Source organism: Motacilla alba, chromosome 7 (genome assembly GCF_015832195.1).
Source record: "Motacilla alba alba isolate MOTALB_02 chromosome 7, Motacilla_alba_V1.0_pri, whole genome shotgun sequence".
Classification (NCBI taxonomy): domain Eukaryota; kingdom Metazoa; phylum Chordata; class Aves; order Passeriformes; family Motacillidae; genus Motacilla; species Motacilla alba.
In genome coordinates, this window is record NC_052022.1 from 675,040 (window position 1) to 689,853 (window position 14,814).

A 14,814-nucleotide genomic window follows, 5' to 3' on the forward strand; every position below is an offset into this window, starting at 1 on the left:
TGCAAACGAACACGTCTAATAAAGTGACTCACTCCGTGCGAGGCTTAAAAATAGAAAACTTATAATCATCTCCACTAGGGTTTGCATAACCTGCCATCGGCGCAGCAGCATTGTCTGATTCCTTCCTTCCCAAAGCTCCTCAGGTGAGTTTGGGAGGATGAGAGGCGCAGACTGATGTCCCTCCGGGCTGAGCTGAGTCCTGCACTGCTCCTGCCTCCGCAAAGAGCTGCAGTGCTCCGGGAGTCGCCGCTACCAGGGCGACCCCGAGATTGTGTTAGAAAGTCTCTTTTCCCAACCCGGCTGTCCTAGAAGGAGTCAGGAGTCTCCGGCTGTCGTTCTCAAGGCTGTTCATTAATTGTTATCTGGAACATTTTCTGTCTGGCCTGCCGTGGTCTGTTCAGCAGCTCAGCCAGGGCCACGCTGCCCTCCCACGGGGCTGCTGCTGTCCTTTATACTAAAAACTACGTGTGCTGTATTTACAGTTCTGTTCCAATCCTGTCACCTGTGTCAGACAGTGACTTTCTACTCCAGACCAATCTGAAAGTGCCAACATCACCCAAACCATGGAGGCTGGGAAGAAGAAAGAGAAAGGACAAGGCACGCCCTGATTCCTCCATCTTGGAGCCTCAGCCCCCTGTACAAAGTCCCAAACCCCCACGTACAAAGTCCCAAAATTTGTCCCTTCACCCTGTGATCACTACTACTGTGCCATCTAAACTTTTGTGGCTTGTAATTCTTCATACAGAGTTGGTGATTTGCTCCATGGGCTAAGATGGAAACCCCAGGTGTCTTCGCTGCATGCCAGGGTCTCAGAGCCCCCCGCCAGGGGCTCGGGCCATCCAGGGCACCCTGAGGGGTGTCCTGGGTTCTGGCACAGTGCTACCCTCAGCTGCCTCCAACCCGGCTCTCATCCCTCCCGCAGGACTACTCAAGGTGGCCAGGGTGACAGCAGCAAGGCCAGGGTGAAGCTCTGACTGGGGGTACACTCTGTTAGGGCAGTTTCAGGGTGTGGCAATGCAGGAAGTGGCCAGCTAACAGGAAAAGGGGATGTAACCAGAAAAGAACCCAATTAGCACCCTGTTAATCAGGTCATCTAGCAAGCTGTCTCTGCGCCTCGGAGTGCCGGCAGTAATTAATGTTACACGGGGTATCAGGCCAGAGCAACTGAAGCAGCTGGAAAGGAGCTGAGTAAAGCCTAACCCAAGCCGAGCTGGAGATGCTTCCCCTGCAAGGCACATCTCTGCTGAGGAACAGCACAACACGAGCCAAGGAAGGGCTCCAGAGGGTCCCGTCACAGCACGGACACATCCACCCTGCAGAGCCTGCCCTGCAGCCTCCCCGCTCACTCTGGGCTCTCAAACACAGGGCATCGCAATTAAAGTCATTATCCAAGACCACCTCTCCAGCCAAGCACAGGAACACGACCTGCGATACCCACTCAGCTCACAGGGTCACCCCACAGCTGTGTAACCTCCTGCATGCAGGATTCAATCCTCCCAGGCCGCCCTGTGCCGGTGAGTGGAAGCCAAGCAGCGCTGCACCATATGGGGAAAGTCCTTCCCACGCTCCAGCACAGGCAACCAGCTCGGCTCCCATGCCCAAAAGTGGCTGTACCACTTGTCGGGCACAAAAATAAAGGAGAAACAAAGCAGAAAATAGGTACCCTGTCCTCATTCCTCCTCTTGGTCCTACTGCTTCATCTGCCTTCTGTACCCAGACACCAAGATATTCCCACCCTGCTTCAGATGACAGAACAACTGCTCTGAACTCTGTCCCACAAGGAACAAACTTTTTTAGCTTCTCTTTCAATATCTAGTGTTTCGATTTTAGCCTAACCACTTCTTTTTCTTCTGCTTCATTACCCTCCCACTTACAGACGATGAGGGGAAAAGTCCTCTGTGTAAATCCCTCTTGGAATTTCAATTTCAATAGCAATAGCCTTGCCACAGACAGTAGCATGTCTCTGGGAATGAGGCAACACTGCAGACAGGGACGGCTGTAATCCCAAGAACTGTATCCAAGGACTAACAGGAATACAAAGAGACTCCAATGCCAACAGGTATTTTGAGCTTCCCCAGCATAAACACATCACAATATATTTATCAAGTTCTAGATGAAAGTATTTCAATTCCATCCTTCCAGGGAGGCCTGGTCTCCAGCCTGACCACTGACTATTGTGTGCAGGATGATTTCCCTACTTTTGTGTTCTTGTGCCAATGTTGTTCTAACCTAAACTTCTCAAATAGTCACTCTTGCTTTCACTGTTGGTGGGGGTTATATCAGCCATCAGCCACGCACACAATACAGTGACTGTAAGCCAATTACTGCCACTAGAAAGAAATGCTCTTGTCAGATACAGCTAATTTATAGCTGTTTCCCTTTTTTATAGTCTTCTTTCCCCTCATTTTTAGCGCGGACATTTGAATAGACAGTCTGCCAGTTCCACTTGATCCCAATGCTGGCGCTTTATCCACGCTCTTCCTTCTGCCCCCTAGCCAAAGACTCAAGGAGCAGGGGTTAGAAAGCAAGGTGTTCTGCTTTTTACAAGACTGGACATATACCTGCACACACAAACAGGAACCTGCTCAAAAAATAGCTACAAACTAGGTGAACACTTGGGCGTGGAAAGGAAGTAGCCTAGTTTTATATCCAGGGATACAGATTGAGACCTGATAGCACATGCAAATCTAATCCTGGAGGAGGGGCCTGCCTTCAGAATCACTCTGAAATCAGAATCAATGCTTCATTTGAGAAGCTTTGCAAAGCAAATAAAAACAACCCAGTCCAAGACTTTGGACTCCATCCACGGGATCTGGCTGATTCGGAGTGAGTTCACCTGGAAACCCCTGGAGACAGAGCTACACGCTCGCTCGGGAACCTGGCCCAGAGAGAGCCATTCAGGGATATGGAATGTTTCCAGAATCAATACTGCGATGTTGTGGGAGAGCTCTGATTACAAACTGTCTGCTCCTTACGTAACAAAAGCTCTTTCCTGAAGTGAAGCTTTTTGGAAGAAATAGGCTGCATCGACATTACCAAGAGCTAATGAGTGGAGCCCTAGAGCCCAACAGCTGCTGCTGCAAACAGCTCTGTGGTCTCTCTGCTCCCCAAGAGGCTCCAGTGACCCACAAGCACCCATGGAGCAGTGGAAGTACAGGAATCCTTCCTTAAAGGGTGATCTCCTTCTGTCCCACTTGCTTCAGCTTTCTTTTTCCATCCTTTAATTTTTTTTCACAGAATCCCCAGAAACACTGAGGCTGGAAAAGCCCTCCCAGCCCATGGAGTCCCAGCTGTGCCCATGCCCACCCTGTCCCCAGCCCAGAGCCCTGAGTGCCACATCCAGAATTCCTGGGACACCTCCAGGGCTGGGCACTGCAAACCTCCCGGGGCAGTTCCAGTGCCTGAGCCCCCTTTCCATGGGGAAATTCCTGCTGTGCCCACCCTGAGCTGCCCCGGGCCAGCCTGAGGCCGCTCCCTCTGCTCCTGTCCCTGTTCCCTGGGAGCAGAGCCCAGCCTGTTCCCGTTTCCCACCTCGGCCGTGGCGTCCCTTGCCCAGCAGGTCCCAGGAGGGTGGCAGGGACAGGGATCAGCACCCTGGCGCTCACATCCTGCGCTCCCAGCGCCCGCAGGAGCACACCCACCATGACACAGCTAATCCCTGCAAAAACCCAGCTGCCAACTACAGCCACGAGGCCAAGAACGCACGGCGGCTTGGTTAATCTGCACAGCCAGGCTGAGACTGAGGGTACCCAGCCCATAAAAAGGCAAAATAACCCCCCAGGTCCCATCTGCCAGCTCACAAACAAGCACCAGCACAAGGAAGATATTGCCTAACTGAGCTACTTGCAAATGCCAAGCCCTGTTTTGAAACCATCAGCTACGAGTGGAAGGTGAAAGTCACAACTGCAGACTGGCAGCAGAAAACCCACATTTCTTTCAAACGGTTGCTAAAGCTTGCAGAGACTTGTGCGACAACAAAGCAGGCAGCAGCGAGGAACCTGCAGGAGCTGTCCTTTGGAAAACTGCTCTGCATGAATGGCCTCAGCACTGACCACATCCTGCCAGCTTCCCAAGCTCCTGCGGGGGACAGCCAGCAGGTAGAAATGGATCTCTGGGGAAAATACCACATTATGCAGCAAGGTCTGGCTGACAACGTCGTTATTAATACTGTGCTCCTGTGCACACACATAATTAAGCAAAACAAAGTGCAAATCCATATATATACACAACCAAAGTAATGCTAGCAATTCCATACAAGGGGTGTGAATCATTTTTCATGCACACTTGTGCCTACTCAACACTTCCATCCAACTTCAGACTAAAAGTGAACGGCTAATGCCTAATGTTAAAATGGATAATATTCTGTATTGCTATTGAAGGGGCAACACTGGACTTTGCTTTACACATTAACACAGAAAGATCCTGAACTATCAGAGCAAGCCTTTACTGGCTAATCAGTCACTGCTCATCACCGAAAATTCCTGAAGAACTGCAACCAAGAATAAGCAAGGAAAAGAAAAGGGTGGAAAGGAGCAGGGAAGAGGAGAAATGCAAATCCTTTGGAGAGGAGAGAGCCCGTGGCTCCCAGCAGCAGGTGAAGGAGCTGCTCTCAGCACACCTGTACTACCTGTCCACAGGAACACCAGAGGAAGCCAAGGAGGGAGTAAACCTGGCTGCTTTGGAACCCAAGCTCTCCACACACACATTTACATCTCTTCCTGTAGAATCAGGCTCACAAACATTTACTGACAGCTTAACAGAGGTAAGAACTCAGAGCAGTTTAGGACACCAAGCAATGGTCCCACGGGTACGTTCAGCGGAAGTAGTAACTTACTTTCATTTTACAAAGTTCAGTTAACTACAGCTGCGCTATTTTTTACCAATAATTCTGGGTTTTTTCTATAATTAAAGATATCATTTCTACCAGCTCTATCCAAGAAAAAAAAATATAATGAGCTCTGCAACCTCCTTATTTATTATATATAGATACCTACAGGCACACAGCAGCTGTCCTGGACAGGGAGACACTGAGGCTGGACCGCTCGTTGTGGGACATTCTCAGGGAGCACAGGGATGACCCACACACAGGACAGCTGCCAGGGGCTCTGCACCACTTCTGTGAAACTGCCACACTTGCTTTTTTTTTTTTCTTTTTTTTTTTTTTTTTTTGTGTGTGTGTATTTTCTTTTTCCCATCCAAAAGCTTAAATAAAACAGGGGGAGGAGGCTGAGAGCACTTGGTAATGAGAGCTGTTGTATAAGATCATAGAATCATGGAATGGTTTAGGTTGGAAGGAACCCTAAAGCCCATCCCATCCCACCCCTGCCATGGCAGGGACACCTTCCACCATCCCAGGCTGCTCCAGCCCCAGTGTCCAGCCTGGCCTGGGGCACTGCCAGGGATCCAGGGGCAGCACAGCTGCTCTGGGCACCTGTGCCAGGGCCTGCCAACCCTCCCAGGAAGGGTTTCTTCCCAATCTCCCATCTACCCGTGCTGTTCTTGAGCCTTGCACACAGCATGATAAAATCCCAGAATGGCTCGGGTGGGAACAGCCCTTGAAGATGCTCGGGTCCCACCCTGCCCTGGCAGGGACACCTTCCCCCGTCCCAGGTGCTCCGAGCCCCAGCGCCCAGCCCGGCCCGGGGCACTGCCGGGGATGAGGGGCAGCTTCCCTGGGCAGCATGCGGAGCACAGGCGGGCAGGATGCGCTCGGTTATTCGCGTTCGTAATGAAAGGCGCTGCGGTGTTCAGCACGCCGCTCCCCCGCGCTCCGGGCCGGCCCCGCTCCCTCCATCCCGCCCGCCGCTGCGCACCCCGCTCGCACAGACAGACAGACTGACAGACTGACAGACAGACCCCCAAGGCACTTACTGCGGGAGCGCCCGAGCCGCGTCCCTCTGCGGGCTGCTCGCCGGCCGGCGGCGGGAGAAGAGCGGAGGGCGGCTCTCTCCCCGCCCGCCCTCCGCCTGCAGCAGCCAGCCAGGCTCCCCCGAGCTCCGCCTCGAACACCGGCGGCGCCTCCCCGCCCTGCTCTCCGCCCGGGGCCGCGGCTGCCCCGCCGAAGGCCGCGGGAGCGCCGCCGGTGCGGCCTGGGCCCGCGGGGAGGGGCCCGCCGCGGCCTCCTCATCCCCGGCCTTGCGTGACGGGGGTCGCCGCCCATGGCGGCCCCTCCCCGGGGCCGCGCCGGTAGCGGTACCGGAGGCGGTACCGGAGGCCTGCGGCCCACGCGTGGGGCTCGGCTCCACCGGCCGCGCAGCTGGTCGTGGTCTTCAGCTGTCTGGGTGTCGTTTCAAGTCAGTAAACAACTGCAAGGATTGGATTTCGTGAGTTCTGCAAAGTCAGTGATATTCAGTCACTGGTGATGGGAGCAGTGTTTATCCCAGGAATATTAGTGCTCTTAAAATGGGCTAAGCTCTCGAGTGGCAGCTGGAATTAGTAGATACTCCGGCTTAGAAGCTGTCAACTGAAGAGAAAGAATTGAAAATAAAAAGGAAAAGACCAGACAATGATTCATTGTTTTCTAATGATATGGTTTTAGGGTGTGTGGTTTTTGGAGCACAAAGGACGAATAATGGGGATACCAAAAAAAAAAAAAATTGAAAAAAAAAATTTAAATGCTCTTTCTGGTTAATAATTTCAGCATGATCCAGCACACAAGTTCTGGATGTGAATGCCTACCCCGTATATGTGTTCCAACATGGCACTAGATGTTGTTTCATCCATCTCTAACAAACAGTTGTTGGAGCTAGGAGAATCCCCTGCCCTCCCACCCCTCAAAATGGTTGTTTGCTCACATGTAGCTGCACTGTCAGTGTTCATGTATGACAGGTTTTGACTGATAGAGGGCCGTTTATGAGTGCAAGATGTATCTATGGCTGGCTTCCAAGTGAATATTTTCTAGCACTTCTGTGTCTCATCAGCTTTTTCCAACCTGCAAAATGTTGAAGGGGGTAGAAAATGAGAGCGTTGTACTACTCTCCTCATAAAGGGAAAGTGAAAACTTCATAAGGATCACATTTCCCAGTAATCTCACTTTCCAGGAGAGGTTCTCCCCACCTTCAGAGTGCAGCTACCAATAAACAGGGATGGGCTGCTCTCTCCCCTACTTCAGGCTTCTGTTCAGCTACTACAGTCTTTTTATCTTAGTTACTGATTGTTTAACATTGGGCTTCATAAGTTTGAAGAGTGAAAGAGTTTTACAAGGTTAAGTAAAAAAATGAGATGCCTGAAAGTATTGCAAAATTCATCCCTCTCAAGTCTGTTTTTTATTTCATGCCTGGGTGAAAATATTACCTCCAGAGCAAGTCTGGGTGCGTGTGGCTTGGTCTCCGGGACACCTGCCAAGACAGGGATTTCAGATGCCCGAAATCATGCGCTCAGCAGGTGTAAATTGTGTGCAGGGAGAGTTCACCTTTTGTCCTCGAGCCCAGAGGCAGTTTCTCTTCATTAGCAGGGGAAGATGGGGAAAAAGATCATCACCGTTTCCTGACTGCATGCCAGAGTTATGTTTCATGAGAAGAAGATCTGTTCCTGCGTTCACAAGTATGTTTTCTGCTAATCTGTCCCGAGGAAGATGCCTTTGTGAGGAGCAGGGGTGGCGACAGTCGCAGGAGAGCTGGACCAAGGGACGGGAACAGAGTTGCTCTGCTGGGATTTCCAGGCAGAGAAAGGGGCTGATTTCCCTGTCGTGGCGTGTTGTCACTGTAATTCTGTCTGACTGCTGGCTGTCCCATCGAGAGCCCGCACCCGGGCCGAGCCGCAGGAACAAATGCAAAAAATCGCAGTTTTAAACGAATAAGGTCACGGGTCACGTTGTTTGTGGCAGAACAAACACCATCATTAACTGGCCTCTCCCTGCAATGGCAGCACAGGAGGGAGTGCAAGGAAGGGATGTGGAGCACCCGTGTTTTTCTGGGGCAGATGGCCCAGCTAGGTGTGATGGACAACATGAATTCCATTGGTAAAGAGAAGATGGACAGTGTCTTTCAGAAAGCAGGACTGCTTGGGCTACTCAAGAGGAGTTATTTTCTCTTTAAACGTTTAAGGAGCTTTGTTGTGGCAGGAAACATGAAAAAACCCTATTAAATTTATTTTCTGTACATGTGCTGGAGTGAGAGACTGTATTCAGCAAAAGCAAAGGCTGTTCAGATTTTGTGCTGTATTGTTTTTTTCTCTCACACAATGGCAGATGAAAAGCAGCCCTGGTGACTGTACATGTCTGCTGTTTACCCAGGTATTTTCTCCATTGAATTGATTAGGAAAAGCTTAGAAAACCTGTTCAAAGACAAATGCAGTGACTTTTTAAAATTCCCAGCCTGGTATCCCGCAATGAATAAATCCAGGATTTGAGTCTCCTGTTTGCTTCCAATGCCCATTTCCCTGGCATTGCCCGCCTGATGGCTTTCTTTTGGGACACTTTGGGCAGGATCTGGCACGAACAGTTTCAGGGCGTGCACACATTTATAAGGAACTTACAGATTGCCAGCAACATCATCAATAACTGTGCCGGGAAAAGTTATTTTAAATAACCACATGTATCATTGTCAATTTGGTTTCAGTGACCTTTTGTGATCCAGAACGATTCCACTGAAAAAGGAAGGATATTGGAAAATCCCTGAGAGGCTGGTCTCTGGAGCAGCCGGCGTTCCTGGACGGGAGTGGCTCCTCTCCTGTCCCGTGGCAGGGATATCTCGCCCCGTTTTCCCTCAGCACCGTCTTGAGCACGCCAGCCATCCTGTACCATCCCCGGAATTTCAGATGATGCTTTTTCATCCACTGAGATATTTCTCCCTGCAGATTTAAATAATTAATTGGGACGTGCCTAGTGGGTCTGGAGCTAAACTTCAGAGAGGCAGCAGATGTGTGTGACCAAGTGACCTTTTGCTGTCCTGCTCGTCCCCGCGCGCTCGCTGCGCTCAGAGGGACGCTGTCAAAATTGCTAGGCCTTAAAACTTTAACCCGCACTGACAACTTGTTCTACATTATAAGTCTTCCCTAAAAGATTACCAGGATTGTTTTGTTTGTTTTGTTCCAACCATCTTTGCTGAGGGCTCCGCAATACGGATTCATTTGTCCTTTTGGGTGGGTGGATATTTTTAAATGCCCGGCGTATTCCGTGACCTGTTAAAATCGAGTTGATGTGCGTGTGCTCCACTCAGCAGAGGACTCGCCGGGGATGGAGCAATTTCTCTGCACTCCGCAAGAGGAGACAGGAACACGCTTGGGGAACCTTTATGGAGAGGCTTTGAGAAGCCATTTTGCAAGGCCTCTTGTTCTCTTCAGCGCTTTGGAAGTCTTGACTGGGCTTGCCTGGTGTGTGAGTTAGTGAAACACCAGCTGCTTCTTGCACGGAGGTTTGCTGTCTTTCATGGTGCTCTGATTTACTCTTTGGGCCTTATTTCCAAGATCTCCATTTACACAACCGCAGAATCCCTGAGGCTGGAAAAAGCCTCCTAGACCATCAAGTCCCAGCTGTGCCCAATGCCCACCCTGTCCCCAGCCCAGAGCCCTGAGTGCCACCTCCAGGAATTCCTGGGACACCTCCAGGGATGGGCACTGCAAACCTCCCCGGGCAGCCCCTGCCAAGGCCTGAGCCCCCTTTTGTGAAGAAATTCTTCCTGAATTTCTAAAAATTTTCAACCTGCTGTCCACCCTGAGCTGCCCCGGGCCAGCCTGAGGCTGTTCCCTCTGCTCCTGTCCCTGTTCCCTGGGAGCAGAGCCCGACCCCCCCGGCTGTGCCCTCCTGGCAGGGAATTCCAGAGAGGGAAAAGATCCCTGGGGATCCTCCTTTGCTCCAGGCTGAGCCCCTTCCCAGCTCCCCCAGCTGCTCCTTCAGGACGTACATGGTTTAATAGAGCTCCACTGAGGAGGTGGACCAGAGCCAGCGGCGCAGGTACAGCTGTGCTGTCACACTTCCCCATTTCCGTGTGCCAGGACAAAGATCAGTGCAACACCCATTTTATATGGGGTGACTGCACAGTCCCTCCACGAGACACGGGAGCACGTGTCCAAGCCAGCAGCAGGAGGGAAGCAATGATACCCACTGCCACACCCCAGGTAAGCCACACCTGCACTTTTAGGCTTGATTTGAGCAGGTTTACCACTGCCTATCAACCCAACCTTGCTCCTGTCACAGTGCACCAGCTGAACCTGGGGAGAGAGGCTGCAGGTGGCCCTGAGCTGCAGCATCCTCCTCGGAGGGGCACAGCAGGGTCAGCAGAAACACCTGAACCTCCTGGGCTCTGCTCTGTCAGACCTCAGCCAGAAGCAGGGACACCTCCCACTGCCCCAGGTGCTCCCAGCCCCAGTGTCCAGCCTGGCTTTGGGCACTGCCAGGGATCCAGGGGCAGCCACAGCTGCTCTGGGCACCTGAGCAGAGCCAGGGCCTGCCCACCCTCACAGGGAAGGATTTATTCCACATACCCAACCTCAGTTTCCCCTCTGTCAGTGTGAAGCCATTCCCCGTTGCCCTCTCCCTGCAGCTCCCGCTGAAGAGTCCCTCTCTGGCTCTGCTGTACCCCCCTTCAGACACTGGAAGGGGCTGTGAGGTGTCCCCAGAGCCTGCTGCCCTCCCGGCTGAACAGAGCCAGCCTTTTCAGGCTCACAGGGAGCTCCAGTCCCCTCACCAGCTCGGCTGCACCAGTGCCGTGTCCACTGGGGCACACGGAACAGACCCCTGTGCACTGCAGCTTGGCAGGGAACGTTCTCCCAGCCATTGTGACAACTAAGGCAAGGAACCCCTTAGAACTCCCTGTTTTGTTGGAGTAGGGCTCTGATTCCTACTCAGCTGAACTGCTCCTGTGAGATTTTTCAGCAGTTCTGAGGCTCTGGACCGTTTCTGATATTGCAGATCTCCATTTCTGCCCTGTTCAGCACCCTCCTCCTCCCAGTCGGTGCTGAGGGAAGCCAAGTGTGAGCCTGGCTCACACAGCTTGGGAACGGGTTCCCAGAGCATGTTCTGGGGTGACGTTTGGGCCCCAGGGACGCCTGGGAGCCACCAAACTCCTCCTGGTGACAGAACTCCCTGCAGGACGTCAGCCAACACTCCCAGATGTTCTGAGCATTTGCAAAACAGTCCGAGGGACATGAGAAACTGTGCTGTGAGGGCAAGGCCAGGTCCCATTTCTGCTCTGGGGACGGGCCGTGCAAAGTCTGTCGCCGTGGGGACCCTCTGTGCAATGATTCTCCAAGCCGGGGCACGAGCAGCACGTTCTGCTCTGCCTGCCCCGCGGGACAGAGGGGCTCCTGGGGACAGGGACCAGAGGTGGCCTTGGCCCTGCTGAGTGACCCCTTGCACCCGGTGATCTCACAGGGCTTTTCCAGCCTCAGCCAGCCCTTTCTTTGGCTCCGTGCCCCTCTCCGAGGGCACGCTGCTGGTCCCAGGTGGCTGGGCACAGGTGTTGCCAGCTGTCCCTGCCTGGCAGAGCCTCAGCTCACCAGGAGGGAGAGGAGGTGGAGAGCAGGAGCAGGGGGGAGCCTCTGCGTGGCTGACTCCCAGGCGCAGTAAAACAGGGACTTGGGGCTTCTCAGTGTGAAAATCTTTTGCCTGAGTGCTTGGGGGGTTTGGTCCTGGGCTTGTCTGAGGAAACAGTTTTGCTAGGCTGACTAATGCAGCCGTGAGGCACAGCCTAAATGGTAATTATTACTCACAGTCTGTATTGTGTTGCCTTCTGGCAGCGGCAGCTGAGAAGGAAAGGGAGCTGTGCTGGGCTCTCACACTGTGGTGTCCATGCGCATCCCAACACAGGACACTGGAGCGTCACCTGCAGCGCCAGGAAGCTGAACCAGGAAACACCTGACCTGTGCCGAGGTGGGTGGCTGTGGCTGTTCCTCCTGCCCGGGCCGCGTTCCCCAGCGCTTCTGTGCGTAAACCTCGCTGTTCCCTTGGTGCGAAGCACTCGTTGCAGCTTTTCCCTGGGCTCTGGCTCACGTGTGGCTGTTTGCGGGAGCGTGTCCAAGGCAAACTGAGCATCAGGAGCGTGCATCGTTTATTTTGGGACACAGCATGGCCATGTCACAGCGCAAGCTAGGGCTCACTGCTGACATCACCACGCACAGGCACAGTGTGCTGAAGTGTCGTCACCTGGCAAGTCACAGAGAGCACCGTGAGCACCCTCCGGGGACACCTTTGTGGGTCAGCTGAGCCTCTGAGCCCTTCACCATTGGCCTCCCCTGGCAAAGTCCCTCCAGGATGGAAAAGGAACAAAACCACACACTTGTGACTGGGTCTGAAAGCTTGTAAATGTAAAGAATGATCACAGCACCATTTGGGTTGGAGAAGACCTTTAAGATCCGCTCCAACCATAGTGCTAGGGGTAAAGGATCTTGGAAACCTTCACCTGTAATGTCCTGGAGTTTTTTCATGAAATCACTCCTTGCTTATTCAAGGAATAATATTGGTTTGTCCCAGACACAAACAGAATGCTTAGAAACAAAAGAAGTTTCCAAAGAATGTACTGAGGAAAAAAAAAAAAAAGTTTTTAAAATGATTACAGAAATAATGATCAGTGACATCTTGCATCTGTGAGAGACGAGCAAGACCAAAACCCACAGTCAGGCTCTGCTCTGTGGCGTGTATGGCGGGTGCACTATACGCTTTACCAGGGGTTTTTTTTAATTCTTTAGAGGAAAAATCTTTAACAGCTATTGCTGACTTTTTAAAAGCTTTTTTTCGCCTGGAAGTGCTGGCTGAGCAGAGCTGCGTGAGCGCATGGGGTAGGACCAGGATGGAGCAGGGGGCGCGGTGCCCCGGAGCCCCGGTGCCGCCGGTGCCGCCGGTGCCGGTGCCAGCGGCGAGCTGCTTCTCCATGGGCGGGGGGATGCCGCCAAGCGCGCATTGGTGGTTCAGTGGTAGAATTCTCGCCTGCCACGCGGGAGGCCCGGGTTCGATTCCCGGCCAATGCAGCTGTTTTTTTTACCGGCGGAGCGGCCGCCGCGTTTTGTGGCCGCCGCGCTTTGATTTTCCCCGCGGGGCTCCCGGGCGGGAGGAAGCGGCACCGGGACCGCCGGGCCGGGCCAGCCCCGCGCCTCCGGCACGACCCAGTCCGGCCCGGCCCGGCGGAACCAGCGGCCGCGCGGGGAGACGGGAAACCAAAAAAAAAAAAAGTTTGAGAGGATATAAAAGAAGCGCCTGGAGATGCCGGGGATTGAACCCGGGACCTCACACATGCGAAGCGCGCGCTCTACCACTGAGCTACATCCCCGGCTGCGAGCGCCCAGCGCCGGGCGCCCCCAAATGGAGAGCGGGAGCGGCCGGTGCCCTGCCCCTGCCCGTGCCGGCCCTGCCCCGGCCCGGCCCCACACGACTCCCTCTGCCGGCACCGCAACGGAACCCCGGGACGCCGCAACGGAGCCCCGGGACACCGCAACGGAGCCCCCGGACACCGCAATGGAACCCCGGCACATAGGCTCGGAGCCCCGGGACACGGGCACGGAGCCCCGGGACACCGCAACGGAGCCCCGGGACACAGGCACGGAGCCCCGGGACACGGGCACGGAGCGGGGCACGGGCACGGAGCCCCGGGACACAGGCATGGAGCTCCGGGACACAGGCATGGAGCTCCGGGACACGGGTACAGAGCCCCGGGACACAGGCATGGAGCTCTGGGACACCGCAACGGAGCCCCGGGACACAGGCATGGAGCTCCGGGACACGGGTACAGAGCCCCGGGACACAGGCATGGAGCTCTGGGACACCGCAACGGAGCCCCGGGACACAGGCATGGAGCTCCGGGACACGGGTACAGAGCACCGGGACACAGGCATGGAGCCCCGGGACACGGGTACAGAGCCCCGGGACACAGGCACGGAGCCCCGGGACACGGGCACGAAGAGGGACACGGGCACGGAGCGGGGCACGGGCACGGAGCGGGGCACGGGCACGGAGCCCCGGGGGCGGCACGGCGCCGCTGGTGTGAGAACCCGAACCCCATTGCCGTGGCTGCTGCGTGCCCGGCGTGCAGCCGAGCCACCGCACAGCTCACCGCCCGGGAGGGTGTGAAACCCTAAATGCCATCCCATCGCACTCCAGGGCAGGGACACCTCCCGCTGCCCCAGGTGCTCCAGCCCCAGTGTCCATCCTGGCCTCGGGCACTGCCAGGGATCCAGGGCAGCCCCAGCTGCTCTGTGCCAAGGGCTCACCTCCCTCACAGGGGAGAATACCGGATACAGTATTTAATTTATTAAATAATTTAATTTATTCTCCCACAAGCAGCCATCCCGATCCCCCAGAGCCCTTCCGCACCCGGCCATTCCCATTTTGGCATCCATAGCCTTGGCCACTCAGGTTTTTCCATCCTGTCAGAAAACAGCACTCACAGCGTGACTTTCTTCCAGCCAGATTTTAAGAAGCTGCTTTCTGGGAGTTACTGGATCTGGCTACAAACTCTGGTTTGTGTGTAACCTAAGGTGCAGGGTAGCCTGGCTCCTCACCAGGCTGAGCCAAAGGTGCTAATACCATCCTTGCAATAAAAACACAAAGCAATTTAAATCTTTCTCTTCAGTTTTTCCCCCTTTTGTTTACTTTCCTGTAGAGTTCAGAGTAGCCAGAAATGGATAATAGAGATATTACCATGCTGTTACGGATTTGGCAGCTGTGATGGACAGCCACCCAGTTGTGAAACTGCCCCTCTGGGAGGTGGATGGAGGCAGAGCACATTCTGCCTGCTGAGAAGAGCAGCTCCACATGCAAAGCCCATCAGCAAGTATTTAACTCCCGCCCCTGTGGCAGCAATACAAGCGCTGCCTGTACTGAAGTGAAACAAGGCTTCTCTTCCAGCCTGGTCTAAAAATCCCCCAGACCTCATCACCGACCAA

At 54.1% G+C, this 14,814-nt stretch overlaps 1 protein-coding gene and 2 non-coding genes across 3 annotated transcripts in view; 1 reads left to right on the plus strand and 2 right to left on the minus strand.

Moving 5' to 3' along the window:
- The window catches only part of GPD2 (glycerol-3-phosphate dehydrogenase 2), a 48,534-nt gene extending 42,438 nt beyond the window's left edge, over nt 1–6,096 (minus strand). The window contains exon 1 of the mRNA XM_038142929.1: nt 5,872–6,096. The gene's annotated coding sequence lies outside the window, so the exon portion shown is untranslated. The remainder of the gene's footprint in view (nt 1–5,871) is intronic.
- A 6,736-nt stretch (nt 6,097–12,832) lies between these two features.
- Nucleotides 12,833–12,903, plus strand: TRNAG-GCC. The gene has a single exon. It is a non-coding gene; the product is annotated as a tRNA-Gly (tRNA).
- Nucleotides 12,904–13,130: 227 nt separating this feature from the next.
- On the minus strand, nt 13,131–13,202 carry TRNAA-CGC. The gene has a single exon. It is a non-coding gene; the product is annotated as a tRNA-Ala (tRNA).
- Nucleotides 13,203–14,814: the final 1,612 nt, after the last annotated feature.